Source organism: Chlorocebus sabaeus, chromosome 18 (assembly GCF_047675955.1).
Source record: "Chlorocebus sabaeus isolate Y175 chromosome 18, mChlSab1.0.hap1, whole genome shotgun sequence".
Classification (NCBI taxonomy): Eukaryota; Metazoa; Chordata; class Mammalia; order Primates; family Cercopithecidae; genus Chlorocebus; species Chlorocebus sabaeus.
Genome location: NC_132921.1, coordinates 25,171,874 through 25,188,886, shown reverse-complemented (window position 1 = coordinate 25,188,886; position 17,013 = coordinate 25,171,874). Strand labels below are relative to the sequence as shown.

The 17,013-nt window shown below is 35.2% G+C and overlaps 1 protein-coding gene across 15 annotated transcripts in view; it reads right to left on the bottom strand.

Annotated features, from left to right (window-relative positions):
• The window catches only part of TCF4 (transcription factor 4), a 366,252-nt gene that overhangs the window by 79,579 nt on the left and 269,660 nt on the right, over nucleotides 1-17,013 (bottom strand). The window lies entirely within an intron of this gene.

Genomic DNA, 17,013 nt, shown 5'->3' with positions numbered 1-17,013 from the left:
TCAAAAGCATCCCATCCAGATTTCTGTGTAAGTAAACTTGCTATAGAAATAATGAAAACAGACAGAAAAGAAAGAAAGTAGCTTGAAAGTGGGAGAGGAAAGAACTAGTACTACTGAGTTACAGGCTAGGTATTTATTCTGATTCAAGTGCCTTGTCTATTCCTTTCCAGGCCATGAGGAGCTACCTGAGACTCACTGAATGCAATGGTGGCTGGCCACAGATCACCCCCTTCTCTTCCCACTTCCAACCTGGCTCCGAGTGTACACACACACACACACATACACACACACACACCCCTGACCCAGCTACTGGCAACGGGTGCAACTGAGTTTACCTGATGTAAAATGCAGGATCGCTTCCCCTCCTGAAAGTTTATATGTAGGATTAACACCTCCAATTAAGGATCAGTGTTAGTCTATTTGAACCCTTGCCTTCGTGTCCCTACTACATAGAATCATGACTGCGCAACTCTGGGGGGGAAATCAGTCGAATATAAAAATCCAAGCAGACTTCCCTAGGGCTCAGCAAAGAACATTACTTGCAGATTTTCTCTTTCCCAATTTCTCCTTTTCCAGCATTCTTTGTTACAATTTTGGGGAAGGTATCATGGATTCTGCAATAATTACAGAAGTAGAAAAGATAAAAGGTGAAGTAAAGACAAAAATGCAATAAAAAAAGAGATGGATAAAAGTGGCAGGATTTGAGGATAAAATAATGACTGGAGAGATCGGGTTATTAAAACAAACAAATGAAATGGACATAAAAAAGGAACAAGACCCTTTGGCTGAGGGGAAGGAAAAGGTTAACAGAACATGAAAATCAAGATTTAATAAAAATTAATCCTTGAAAACACCATCACTGATTTAAAATCAATTTGAAATAGTGAAATTGCAAACCAGGACAAAAAAATCCATCTGGTTTAAAATAAAAGAAAAACTCTACCACAACCTTCTCACCTCTCCACCTCCAAAAAAGAAAGAAACAATCTCATTTTCCTTTCTCTTGTGTAAACATTAGTTATATGACCTAATTTTCTAAATAAAGCTGGAAAGACAAACCACTGAAATCCAAAGAGTCAAGGAAAGGATATTAGCATAAAGGAAATATATGTGAAAATTACAGCAACAAAGCAGCAGGAGCAATAAATATAAGTAAAAAAGGGTCAGTGTGAATGGTGGAAGTTGTGAGTAGGAAAAGAAGCCGAGAAGGAAAGAAGTTCCCAAGGTGGTCTGCATTTCATTCAGTGAAGGACACAGTGTGAAAGAAACATACTAGGCAAGCATATAGAAACGACTGAACACCAGAAAACATAAACAAGAATATAGGAATTTGATGGGAGAGTAAGATGAATAAACCTAATGTAACAGAGATCAAATAGAAATTGGAAAACAGAATGCAGTTTGTCAGAAGCATTTAAAAAGTGCCTTAAGATATGTAGAATTATAAATATAATTTTGCTAAAGGTATGCTAAATAGCACACCTTTACAACCACTATAGACTGAGGAGATTATATGAAAACAATATCATGCATTTCTTGAATCTACTTCCTAATTAAAAAAAAATTGTCCCAACTTCCAAGATCCATTTACAATTGCATGACACAACAATGAACGTATCACACAAGGGCAGAATTCCTTGTCAGGAATGAACCAAAGTAATGCAAATGGTAGTTTTTGGGGGCACACTTCATTATCCAAGACATTCAAGGTATTAAAGGAATATTCATGCAAGCACCTCACCCAAGACCAAAGGAAATCTTTGGTCCTTATTCAAAACGTTCAATCTACTCATGAACTAGATATGGGAAGGATCAGTCAAGAAAATGTGATTTAAGAAGAGAACATTTATAGTGTTAGCTCTGAAAGCCTCAACAGCCTTTCAAGCTCCTGGCGTAGTTTTTAACTCAGAAGAGGATCAACTTTGTTTCAATGATAAACCAGTAATTGCATATTTGGTGGAAAAGTCTACAGCTCTGTCAAGCAGCAAAGGAAGCAGGGTGACAGCAGTTTCAGGTGCCGGGACACAATAAAAACAATGAGGAAAGAAAATGTTTGCTTTTTCTGTCAACTGAGATGTCAGTACCCATTAATAAATCTATCTGCTAAATCTACTCTTATTCATGTGAGACATCACCAATTTAAAGTAAAATAAATTATCTTTAATTAAATGGAATTGTCGTCTTCCTCCCGCTATCATCCCCAATTATTACATCCTAATCAGCCCTTTAGGGAGAAGGCAAGAGAGAATGCTGAAAGGCACATTGACTATAAACAATTTCTCTTTCTGCCAACTGGTAAAATTTTTAATTTTAATTATTGATTATAACCATAATTTTTTGATCTAAGTAATGAAAACCACAAAAATTCTGTCATTTACAGGGGGAACACTGTACACGGTCACTTCCAAATTTCCTTTAACTCTTTCTCTGTGAAAATTTCCAAAATCAGAAGAAATCACTATGAACTAAGCAAATTATCTATTTAAACCTAATCTATTACTTTTATTTCCAGTACAAAAGTACCAGTTTTAATTAATACTCCAGAATGCATAGCACTAACTGAATGCCAGCTATGATGTATGTTTTGGGTTGTTAAGCTTTCACAAACTAGGATTATGGAATGGTATCAATTTATGTTTAGACAAGAATGGTATATACACTTTAAATATTAAGACATGTAACTGGATAAATTGAGGTGGGTGATCTTATTACCAATGCTTACGACTTCCTCTGCCCCAGTTTTCAGCTCCCCCAATTCTCTTTTTTTGTAACTTCACTCAAATTCTAACAAAAGCAATGTGTATTTCTAACCAAGTGATTCATATGAAATATATGCTATTATCAGTTTCCATATTGATGGGATCACACCCTTGAAAATAAAGGAGGAAGTCAACAAGTAAATGAAGTAGTGTGTCACTCCCACTCCAAAGACACAGAGGTAAACTATTTTCCCAAGAGTGACAAAGAATGAATTTAGGACAACTGGGCACATCTTCATTTATGGTGCCCCTTCTGACTCTACTCCCAACAACCAGGTTGGATTTTGTTTGCTTCACTTTTTGTTATCACTATAAATTTTGCAACGGAGGGTGAGGAGTTTTCTTTTCACTTTCCATGTAACAACAAAATCAACCAACCACTGAAATTGGGAAGTGAATTATTAATTATTTGTTCTACACAGAAGATAAATGTATCTAGAATAAACAGGTAAGGGTGTTGACTGTTTTCTGACTGCTTAGTGTTACTTTTAAAAATGTAATTTTTTCAGGGTGTAGTACTGTTTTCATTTAGCATGCCTTTGAATTGCCGCCTACAGAAGTAAAAAAAGAAACCACAGCTATACAAGCCTGCTGACTTTCTTATAAAAGAACCAGTTTTAAACTTGTTTATACTACTGATTCCAAATGAATTCAAGATGGTGGCTAGTTAAAGAAAGCGAGCCCATGCCAGGGAGTTTGATCAAAGAACTTCAATTCAGCAATGTTCAGTTTTAATTGACCACTAATTAAGCTACATTAGTCTAAGAAAGGTCTGTATCACTTTGAGTAATAAAGAAAAGAATTAATTCAACCCTGTGTCAGTCAGCTTTAGTAAATTCATCTGAAAGCAACTTCTCAAACGACAGCCATGAAAGAGGTGTCTAGTGTTAAATGCCAAATGTGGTCTACAGAATTCAGAGAAGACCAGGAACTCCGTTTTCAAGGGTATTTGTTACTTTGCTAGTGATGTCACCTTGCAGGTATAATTATCTTCATTACAGATACAAAGATGTCAGCTTTACTCCCTGGGTTGCAAAGGGTTGCTTTAAAATTGGATTCAAAACATGGCATCATACCAGCCACAGTTTTAACTTTCCTGTATTCTAGACAAAAATAGAGTGGATTTGCAAAATCATGAGAATTTTCAAAGGCTTGGAACTCTCCTTCTGGGAAAAGTGAGTTGAAGACTGGGTGGGGGGCAGGGGAAATAAAACAACTGCAATAACACCACCAAAAAAGCTCATTATAATTAGGAACCACAAGCTATGACAACCATGACAGCAGCATTAAAAGTCCATGTGTTAAAATAGTTCATTTCTGAAAATCCAGTTGCAAAATTTTTATTTTCCCACACATTGTACATCAAAATTTTTTTATCCACAATTCTGATAAAAAAAGCTTTTAGGAAGAGGAAAAAAATTATAAAGCAGCAACAAACTCCATTTCAGGATTTAACATCAAAACGTAAGATATAAGAAAACACTGCTTTACAACTTGGGTGTTTATGACTGGTAAAGTCCTTTGCCTTAACTCAGAGGTAAATGACCTATGGTCTTATGACAAAAGCCAAACAGTAAAAATATGTTTAAATTTTAAAAGTAAACCCAAATGTCAATGGTACGCTGGTTTCTATTTTACATTAATTACCTCTGTCCTCCAAGCCTGAATGAAGAGCACTGGCTGTTATATCACTGAAAGTCATAAGGGTCAAATACTCTTGAGATGCACCCTGTGGCCTCAACACACATTATATTTCGTCTTAATAATATTTAGCAACCAACAACTGCATTTTCTACAATAGTATTTAATAAATAACATTTTGAAATCATTCTGCCAGTACTCATTAAAATGCACTTGTTTGTGAAATGCAATAGTTAGCTCTATGAAACTAAAATATTAATGCAAATTGGAATTTCTAAGTTTAAAGTGGTATTTGCATAACAGGAACTAAACGTGGCACAAGCTGAAAGAGTGCACAGCACACAAATGCTTCTCAACACCATAATTATTACCAATAAAATGATGGCTTACATATACCATTAGAAGCCCAAGGCATCTGCCAGTCTGTGTCACCATAGGCTTCCAGTGCTCCCAATGTCTAGACTGTAGCAATGAGAGGATGATGGGGAAAGCTCTGGAATTGTCTTACCTGTTAAAGTAGCACAGGTACAAGGCACCAATAATCTCATTCCCAGTGCTTAATAACAGCCTAGGGCTTGCCCATTCATCTATTGCCACCTACGGTTATCACTGAAAATTAATTAATATGATTTTGAGTGCATGTATGAATGAACATGGTCTTCAGCACCATCAACGCTAACTGGGCACATTTGTCCAACCTGGTGATGCAGGGAATGGAAAGATACTATGTATGTAGGTATATACTTACTTAAGTAAACTACGAATAATGTCCCACAAAACTATTTTAGACAGGAGTAACCTTGAGAAATGTAACATTAAAAAAACATTCAATACTTACTGGCTCATTCCACAAATATTATCTGAGCACCCCTAAATGCATATTGTTGTGCTAATCTTTGAGGGGAGGATAAAGGGGGCTTGTTAGGAAGATGTGACACACTTTTATAACAACACAAAGTCAGGTTAGGGACTAAACGACTGCTAAGGACAAGATGGACAGACGCTTTCATTTACTACGAAGAAATACTCAGATTATGTGAGTAAATACATATTTTTTAAAAATTTTAGATTCAAGGGGTACACGTGCTTGTTGTTACATGGTATACTGCATGCTACTGGGGACTGGGCTTCTAATGTACCCATTACCCAAATGGTGAATATTGAACCCAATTTAACTTTTGATAAAAATACTACTTTTTGCTAAAACAGCAAGAGCAGAGGCATGAGCTCCATAAACTTTGGCAGAGGCCAGCTCTCTCAGGAGCATTCTACCTAAAGGTCTTGTCTAACTGTACATATGGACTTATGCCCATATGGTGGATGTCATACATTCATTTGGCTGCATAAACATTTCATGGTTGTCAGTGATATGCCAAAAGGTCTACAAAGATGCATTAAGACATGGTCCCTTCTGCTTCTGCAGGGTCTCAATGGCTGGAGATTCAAGGTCCCCACTGTGTGCAGACAGGCAAAGGGTTATATATCCTTTGAAAAGTCTGTGTAACTCGAGCTCCAAATTTAAATTCAGTTGAGATAAGCATTCAGTAAACTGCTACGAGGTAGCACTGAAATGTCAATTCTTACATCAGATATTTGACAATAAAGCTAAGAAAAATGTAAATATATCCTATTGGAATATATAGCAGCAATGACTCTATTCTGTCACGACCTACATGATCTTGAGCAAGTTATTTAATCCCTCAATGCTTCCATTTCCCAGGCCAGCACCTCCCCATGGAACTTTCTACAATGACACAAATATTCTATATCTGTGCTAATACAGTAGCCACTGATCACATATGAAAACTGAGTAACTGAAACTTGGCTAGTGCAACCAAGAAAGTGATATTTTAAAAGTTTTATTTAATTCTCATTGACTGACATTATTTATTTATTTATTTATTTATTTTTTTTTTTTTAATTTTAGAGACAGGGTCTTGCTCTGCTGCCCAGGCTGGAGCACAGTGGCATGACCATGGCTCGCTGCAGCCTCAGCCTCCTGGGCTCAATGATCCTCCTGCCTCAGTCTCCTAAGTAGCTGGGACTACAGATGTGTGCTACCATGCCAGGCTGATTTTTTTTTTTTTTTTTTAACTTTTTGTAGAGACAGGGTATCCCAATGTTGATCATGCTGATCTTGAACTCCTGGGCTCAGGCGATCCTCCCGCTTCAGCCTCCCAAAGTGCTGGGATTACAGGCATAAGCCACTGTGCCTGGCCTTCGTTTAAATGTTAATAGCAACATGGGGCCAGTGGCTACCTCACTGGACAGGCCAGGCTTTGCCTGTGAAATGGGATGATGACTCCAGCATTACCTATCCTACTGGGGTGTAATAACAATCAAATTAGAACTGGGTTGATTTTACTGGATATTAATTATTGCTACAATATTTTCTGTAAGCTTTATTTTAACTGTAAGCCACTTTCCTAATAATTAAAAGTCACAGTAAGATTGGTTTTATACTCCATAAATGTCTGAGTTAAATACCACACAGGCAAGCTTCCTGAAGCATATTCTAAAAACACTGTGTAAGCAAGTTATTGTTCTAAAATTATTCAGAGGGACATATGGACTATAAGAGAAATACTGAGAATGCAACACAGATAATCAATGATTAATCAAAAATAGGTCAATACTCCCTCAAATAGTTTCACTTACAGTAATTTCATGATTTGAAAAAATTACCATCTTCCAGAAACAGAAATACTCAAATCAAAAAAAATTATCATAAAAAATAGTAATCTTTATTACTTGTCTGGCACACAAAAAAATGTAAAAATTTTCTTTTCAGTTGCTCACTTTGAGTACAGACAATGCTGTACAATAAAAGGTGGAAGGCAGTTCAAAATAAATGCCAGTTTAGGGCAAACTTATAAGATAGTTAGAGATGTGATGTACAAAGTAAACCTAAACACATCAGTCTGATTTTACTAGAATGTGTTGTACCAAGCTGGACAGGGAAACAGGAAGAGTGAAGTGCAGGGTATGAGAATGCCTGTGGGAAGGAACTGAAATTCCATTAGCTAATGGGCCAAGCAATAAATGAAAGCATATCTGTACACCAAAGATATACTGCAAATCAGAGCCGCCATTCCTTTGCCCAGCCTCCATCTCTACTCTCAATAAACCTTGGAGAACTTTGTATATCATGGACAGGAAACTGAAGAGTGGCACAAGTTACTGTGAGGCTTGGCAACTAGCTCCAAAATGTGGCATGTAAGGAGTGAGGTCTAGAAGTTGGCGGGTGTAAGACTCAGTCACCAGATCCTGCCACCTTCCTCCACAGGGTGCTAGGGAAGGAAACTGAGGTTTCAAAATCACTTCTGTATCATGGCCAAGAATTATCCACTTTGAGGGGAAGTACAGTGGTGGCAATGAGAGAGGTGCCCAGTTGTGAGGAGGTAAAGGAGTTGCATTACTGGGAAAGCTGAAGAGAATGTCTTCAATGTTGGCTTTAAATTTTAATGTTTTCTTGATAACAGACGATATGATGTTATGCTGTTAATGATGATGTAAACAATGTCCATAACGCCAAAAAACTTAAAACATAATTATTAATTAGTTTCTTTATGCTAATTTCTTTTTTCTACTTTATGTCCTGTAGGGTAAAAATGGTAATACACTTCTTCATTTAGGATGATTCAAGACAAACCAATAGTTACACTGATAGAGGGTTCTAAACATTTTAAAAGGTAAGACATAAATATATGTTTAGGGTATGCAGACATGTGCATTACTGACTCAACATATTCTAACAGCTGCTCTGAAGCCATTCCAGTTGGTTCACAAATAATGTACAATATTTAGTACACTATAAAATCTCACGTTTTCATGGTAAAAGGTAGAAATACCTGGGCAATGCTATAGTGTGCTATGTCAAAAAAATAAAAAAATAAAATAAATAAAAATAAAAAGAATGTTTTAGAAACAAAAGAAAAAAGGAAAGAAAAGAAAAGGAAAAGGAAAAGGGAAATAGGGAAAGAAAACAACAAAAAAAGTTAACCGCTATAAATGCCTCCCAATGCCAAGATTTAATTATGGAACTTATTGTGACATTATTTAATTCTTAAGGTCCAGATATATTACTTTGCAAGCAGGACTTCCCAACCTCAGCACTTCTGAGGGTCTGTCTTGCGCACTGTTAAGATGTTTAGCAGCATCCCTGGCCTCCAGCCCTAGATGCCAGTAGCAAGCCCCTGCCTGACCCCTACAGTTGTGACAATCAAAATTGTTTACAGATATTGCCATATGTCCCCTGGGGAACACCCCTGTTCTAAAAATATATGTTTGTAATCTTAGTCTGTCAGCAACAAATATCCACTTTGATTTTCTTAAATCTTCATATAAACAACGTCCATCTCTAGTGGTACCTTCTTTCGACTAAACAAGGAAATAGCCACTGACACCCATGATCACTTAGTATGTGATAGTCTGACTTTGTGATCTTATGGCGCTCCACAGTCTTAGTCTCTAACTTTGAAACAGGTAATCTATGTTCACTCTGGAACTTTTAGAACCAACTCTATAGCAGTCTTGATTATGTGATAGCAAATATTTTATCATTTTCAACTAATAGCTCTGAACTACATGCATAATCAAAGTAATACTCTATAAAAATTTTCAATGAATAAACAAGTTTGAGTAATAAATAATTGGCATTATCTATTACTGTCTAGTTACGAAATCTAACCATCTATCTACCCACCCAACCATACTTTCTCCAATCCAGCCATATATTCATCATCATAAAACCTGTCATGCTTTCAGTTCTGATTGAGTTACACAGGTAAAAAGCCTAGGACCAGCCAAAGAGTTTAATCTACATAGCTCCCTATTGGCAATGCATCTGTGAAGACACTGTTATCTATAAATAATTCCACATCAGGCCAGCTATATGTTTTATATACTACATCATCTAACTCAAAACAGGAAAATATCTTAATGTATAAATGTGTTTATGTTTTCTTAAATTGGTTAGTTTGTTAAATACAGGTAATCTACTGACAGATGCGAGATTCTAATACGGATTATACTGAGAAGGTAAACATCTAAATAGACCAACTGAACCCAGGAATCACCATCTAACTTTAAAACAGGTTCAATAGATCTTCAACGTGAAAATTAAAAATGTATTAAAGATTCCAAAAACAAGTGCTAGCCTAAAACTACTTAGCCATGATCTATTTGTCCTTTTTCATCTGTTTTTCCTTTTTCATCATCTAAAGACAATGGAGGAAAAGGACTATAAAACCAAAACTTCCTTCATAAGAAACAATTCAGTACGGTTTTGCATTTTTCAATGTCATATCTGAAAGGTAAAGCAACTTCTCTGGTCTAGAGGTTAGGATATCATAACAATTCATGTAAGTCATCTTTCTTGGGGTTAATTAAGGAAACTGAATCCTAAATGATTTTATCAGCAAAAGTGACACTGCGAAGTTGGGCCAAGAGGATCTGCTATTACAGGAATCCTTTAAAATGTAAACGCGTTTAACAATCATGCATCTATTTCTAGCAGTTTTAGCTCATTCCCTGGAAGCATGCAAGAGGTGTGCTGCACTTTGCAACCTCTGGGAAGTAGGATTACCAGATTCACATCAACACATCTAATTTTACAGTTACCTTATTTAAGTTTTTAATACGGCACAGGTCTTTTTCTCAGGTGTTAATAGAAAAATCAATTTTAAGTCACAACAGCTGTGATCATTTTAAATATCACAGCTGTCATGAGTTGAAAATAACCAATTTGAGCATACAAGTTTCTGCTGCAAACGTAACAAAATGGAAATGTGATGGAATTTTATCTTTTACTCCCTCTGAAGCTGAATGTCTAATACAATAGTAGAGTAATAACTTATTTGTTTTAAAATAAAATCAGGTTCCCATTTCTTTACTGACCTAGCCAAAAGATGGCTCAAAAGAACGGAGAAGAACATCATTTTTAAGATACACTCCTATGGCAACTGTGGAACATGTTTAATTATGGAAGTAGTATTAACTCAGGAACGAGTGAGTTAAATAGTTAATATCGAAATTGAGAGTTCATTTATGTAAACGTTTTGCTGTGAAGCCGGGGGGAGATTAAGTGGGATCCATGCTACATATTAAGTGTTATTAAAATCTAGGAATTTAAATTATTACACAGGACAAAGTCTAAACTGATAGGAAAACAGTGTTAAGTAGTATCTCACAGAAAATAATGGCATTGTATTCATTTCTTTGCAAATTCAAACTAGGCATTAGATGGCATGAAATAAAAGTTCCTCTCCCTCCCCCTTCAATCCAAATCTAATGTCCTTATGTTTCAAAGACTACAATGATATACCTAAAGAACTCAAAATTTAAAAAGAAAAGGAAAGGACAGAGAATGCATTATTTATTCTACTGGCTGAAGAAAGTTTAGATTTCTCTGTGTGAAATGAATTACGGACAATGAACACCCAAGAAATTCTAGAATTATAATAACAAACAATTATTGTCACCTATGCTCCAGGGGAGAACCGGGATCAAGTATTTGAGAAATGATATTGCATGATTAATACAAGGAAGAACTCAACCAGAAGAAAAGTATAATCTTACACCAAAGCCTTGGTAATGTTACACAACTTTTCCAAAATGTTTTCAAGGTCTCCTAACATCCTGATATATAAGTAGAAAATAAAAAATTGAAAGTATTTTCATCTCAGATCTTCAATCCTACGTCAATGAGTTTGACATTTCCCTCCCCCTCCCTTACAAATTCAGAGTAGAGATTAAAAGTTGGCAATGTTTGCAACTAAAAAACTTATATGAAAAAAGTTGACACCAATCCCCACCCCATTTGGCTTTGGGAAGTTTAGTGCAGCAGGTAGAGGGAAGCCCTAACATCCCCTATTATTTGCATATTAATTTCAAAGCTACTGTAGTCTTTTAATCACATCAACACACAAAAAGGCACTACAAAGTGAAAGTACACTTGTTACACATTTATCCCAACCCCCACATCACACAAAGGAAGCCTAAGAAAACAGCATCCATCCAGCTCCTTTAATGCTAAGCCTCCACTTCTGTAATAACAGGTGCAGAAATAATAATGTGCTGGCCAATCAACTTTTTCCTCTGATTCGTCAGTTTAGCTTAATAATGCCACTAGGAATGTAAACATTTCTGCAATTTATATTTAAAAGTCAATAAAATAATGGGGTGCAGAATTTATCCTTTTTAATTTTTTAAGTAATACATTTGATTATTTTAATCACGTCAGTACTTAACTGGATAGGGTTTAAATATGCATGTAACATCAATTTAATTTGTTTTATTCGTTAGAAAAGCTATTGAGTCATACCGTATTTATTCTCCTTTAAAAAAAAAAAAAAAGACCACACATTCTAGGAGAAAGGGAGTACAGAGCACTTGTATCTTGCTTCCCTTCTTGGAGATGGGATTCTGGTGCCTTCCAAATGTCTTTCAGTAGGAGCATTTTAAAATGGTAACCAAAGAGGTGAAGATCCAATACACACTCACTAGATGGCTGACAATAAAAAAAAAAAAAGAATGTTTCCATACTGTGGATAAACTTTATTGGGCTACAGTAATAGTACTGTGGTTGGTAAATGCATCACGTCTTTTTAAAATGGTGTGAGAGTTTTTCCCAACATAGCAATTCCCACTTAAACAGGATCATTATTGGTGCAGTCATTCAGTACTCTATAATTCTCACCCTTAGGTTTGTGGAGGTGAAAAAGCCAAGTCAAATGTTAGCCTCCACTGTTAACATCCCCTATTCATTTTCAGGTCAGCTACAATGGAAGCAGCTGGAATTCAACTCTCCCCACTCTCTCCTACCAATTACCTCAACATGCCCTCTCTCAAGATGAGTGTAATTTGGTCTCTAGGAAAGCACAGAGCTAGGTCCCTGGAGGATACCAGCCAAAGCCTGCATTTTTTCGGTTGAGCCTGAAATTAGACCATCATCTACATTGCTCCCACCTCTGACTTCTCAGGTGTTCAAACCCACTTTTTAGCCCCCTTTTTTTTAGGTGGGGAGAAGAGTTTAAAGTAGTATACTCTCCTAAACAGAATGTTAGAGGCGTAGTGTCTCTTTTTTGCTGGATTAAATACCTCAATGAATATGTGCAGATTTAAGAACTTAGGAAGAATAGGAAGAAAACTAGGTAAACAGGAGCAACACAGCATTTAGAGACAGAAATATCAGAAATGTGACCTATTAAGTTCTAATCAGAATGTGGTACTGTGCCATTAATACATCTGCAAATATAAGGTTGTAGTTTGGAACCAAGTCATGGATCTTCAGCACTGCAAAAAGGAAAGTCTCCCAAAGTTTATGTGCAGTTCATGTATAATTCTCAAACCACTTTCAAGCTCAAAACCAATAAATTTCACCTTAAGAAGTGTTCTTCAGAAGAAAAAAAAATTGTTTTGCTTAATAAAATGCCATGGTATCTATATACCTAAAATGATATGATAATGTGCCAAATAGTTTATTATAGAATTTGAAATGTTATAAAGCCTACAACTATGGACATTTTCTGAAAATTCCAAGTATAACTTTCAGTAGATCACTTCACATTAAAGGAGACAATTTTATACAAGTATCTTTTCCACTTTTGTCACTATTGATCTCTTTTTCATGGTATACAAAAACTGCTTTTTTTTTTTTAGGACTATGAGGATTTCCTAAATAGATTATAAATATTTTATGAATATACAGATATCCCTTTTTTTAGTAATCAAGAATGTTTATCATATATAACTTTAGCCTGTGTCATCTTAGAGTTATGTTTGAAGTATTAAGGGCTAATAAAGTGCAATTAAATATATAAAAACTGGAAAAGCCTTAAAACTAAAATTACTTTTAAATTATATTGACTGTGAAAAATTAGTTATTTTGTAACTCTGATAATATTGGAGGGGGAAAAAAGGCCCAGTAATCTTTTGTGTCGGCATACTGAAATTCTCACAGGTACAAGGCATGCATTTAGGTGAGCTGTGCACAGCAAATATATGTCTCCACTGTATTATCTTCTTAAGGCAAAAGTAAATCTGAATTCAAACAACTTTTACAATTGCCAGAACCACATCTAAAATCTCTAAATTTTCTGAATGAGAAAACGAGAGATTCATTTAATAGATCCCTGATGGCAGCATGTAGACCATGTATTTGACCTACAATAGTGATTCTAAAGAACTTAGACTGCAGCATTGTTTTCCTTAGTGGCAGAGCAGTAAGAGAAGTTTCAAGTAGGCTTGGAAACACACACAAACAAAATTCATCATAATGAAATATGACAGTGTCTAAAGTCCAACTATGATGAAGCCATTAAAAGATAAGTTATATAGGAAGACATCACTTATTCTCAAACCTCCATCGTGGTACTGTAATTTAGTAGAAACAAAACAACAACAAAAAAAGCCGAATAGGGGATGTAATGTAAACCACATTTATAGTGGAACAGGAAACAAATGATTCTTCAGCACAATTTCCTGTAGATCAGTTGGAAAGGTATTTAAAAGACTGCATCAGCTATTAGATCTTTTTTCCTGACCACTTTTCTCCCCAACCCTCCTTCCCCTATCCCAATGTCCTTCCTCCTAATTCTGCCTGAAACAATGCCATCACCTAGCGACAGAAGGATGCTTATCCATTACCAACACTATATTTAAAATGCTTAGACCTAGCAGAAATTAGGAATTAAATAAAATTAACCAAAGATGTAACTGATCCATATTTTTTTCCCTGAGAAATTAGCCTCACAGAAATGTTCAAACTGGTATCTGTAAATCTCATGCAGGGATTCTGAAAATTTAATCAGAGGCAGGAAGACAAGATGTAGCCACAATGTCAAGATCGTCTGGTGAATTTTTTCAGCTTAAACGTAAAGAACAAAATCAACATAATTTTGTTTTAAAGCAATGAAGCATAAAAGAAAAAAAATGAAAATTTCATTGTTTTTTTTAAATGAGTAAAGTGCCAACTATATAAAAAAATAAGCTCACAAAAAAGAAGTTTGTCCTACATGCTTTCTCTTTGATATGTTTTATTTTATTGAACCAGTGGGGAATTTTAAAATTCAATTACTCTGTGGCCTAAGCAAATTTTTGCTGTGTAATAGCAAGTAAACAGCAGTTTTAAAAAATAAAGCATTTATACTGTCTGCTTTCAATTATAATCATGGTTCTGAAAATAGTAAGTATATGAAATATATTTTTAAAATGTCAAATGTAATTTGCATAGTTGACACACTACTGGAAACTTTAAAACCCAGTGGCTACCTATGTCCTATGTGTGGCTGCTCCAACCAACTATGAGGTTTTGGGGGGGGAAAAGCCATATGTAAAATGTACTGAAAAATGCTATTAGTGGTGCTATTTAAATATTAATATTTTTATGTTAGCACTTCCTGTGATAAATGAGAAAAAGCTAAATTCTTCATACTCCAATTTTTAGCTTTAAAAAATTTAGGTTGCTGACTGATACTGTCACTTATCTATAGGAAAACTTTCTTCTACGAATACATTTCCCAAATGAGAGATTCTGATATTCAAATATTCCTAATATTTCACCTTAAGCAGGACTCATAACATTATTTTATTCTTTGGCCTTGATACCAGAAATAATTAACATCCAGTTTCATCTCTGAACTTTATGGACTCGAAAAGCTGCATAATATGACCAACAGTCAGAATATAAACATAAAAAGCTCATTACCATTTACTTTCCGAGATTTGATGATTTGACAAATAACTATTTCAAAACAACTACTTTGAAACATGGTTTGAAGCTTGTTAGTATAAAGCAAAAAGAGCAATTACAATAATTATAGGTTTCTCTATACGGTTTAACACATGCACATGCTGGCGAGAGCTGATGATGTGATCTTAAATTACCATTACGAGGAAATTTTGCCACTTTTGTTTTCAATTTTATTTGCCATAATTTTATCTTTGTGGATATGCTATATTATTAGATATGTGAAATTTGACCACATAATCACTTATTAAAATTCTTATACAATGAACATGTAAGAAATTATAAAAATCAAAATTTAGAGCTAGAACTACACTTATTGTATGTAGAGCAGGTAATGCCTAATACTTCTCACAGCCTGAATGAGGACAGACACATTGGCACACTTTGATATAAGCTTGTATTTCCAACACAAAATAAGTTACTGATTTTCTCTGCAAAAAAAAAATCTGTTCCGTAGTTCAGAAGTGGTGCTTTAATTTTTTTTTAAGCTGAGATTGGGATTCATTTGTATTCAAACCTCTAATGCATAGAGGAAAAAAGGTCACAAAAATTATTTGGTCAAGTTCATTAAACTCTCACCTGAGGAGAAATTGATTTTTAAAAATACATTCTGGTTTATATCCAAAATTTATTATTTGATAGCTCTTGGGTTATGATTTTTTGTTAAGTATTTGTTTCAGAGTCCACACTTCTGGACAGGTACCGTTGTTCACAGAAACAAGGAAAAAATTTCTTGTGGGATATAGACATGGAAACACTTCATAACTTAACATAGTAAAAAAAAAAATCACATTTTCTTTTGTTTGTCCTAAAATATTTATATTTCTGCTAGAAAGTTAGAGGACAACTGATTTTACAAACCCTATAGTTGCCAGTTCATAAAAGAAGAAACCATAATTGTTGTAATGTTTAATTATATTCTTCCCACAAGCTAAAATCACTGTGTTTTGGAATGATTTTCCATTTTTCTTCTTTTGTTTATTCACAGGGAAAACCTGCTTCCTCTGGCCTCTCTCAGTTCAGGGAGTTCAAACTGAATTTAAACAAGTAATTGACTTGTCACTGGGAAAAAAGAAGGAATTCAGTGCTGTGTTCTCTTCAGAGGAAAACTTGTGCAACAAATAGCTGACCACACTTAACTCCAACAATTCAGGTTCAAACACACATTGGTTAGACATGCACATACACACAAAAACGCATAGATATTCAACTTCCAAACGATAAGTGAAACTCAAGAAATGTAAGGTCTCTTCGATAGGCATTTTGAACAATCAACGCATGGTATACACAATCTCCACAACATGTCTGGCACCAAATCAAAAGCCGCTCAATGCAGAATTAGAGCCAGCAGAATACACACTGTAGAATAAACAAAAATCTGCTTCCTCAATGTATGCATGAGGGCATTTTAAAAAATGGTATAGAATTGGCCCCTTCCTTGGGACACACACAACTGGACTTTGCTGTCTGTTTCACGAAGTTAAGATGGACAACTGGTAGCCATCCACAGTTTCAAAAGCTTTCTGCTGGTGTTCCAAATGGCTATTTTCTTCTAACTATAATGTATGTACAATTTGCCTCTTTCCAGTGTTTGAATCAATAGAGATATACATCACCAGATTTGTTTTTAATAAACGCCTTAAAACAGTTCCTATAAATACATTTCCTGTGACAGAGCGATCTTGATTTTATGAGTACCATCCTCTCAAAAAAAAAAAAAAAATCTAACAACCAAAATATTTGGCAACTGAGAGGGCATATTAGTGATATGATGTCATATTCAGCATTTTCTTACGGTGGAGGCAACTGGCAAGCTGTGGGAATGGAACACATATTTTTGAAAATTCCTTTTGGCTAAAAGTG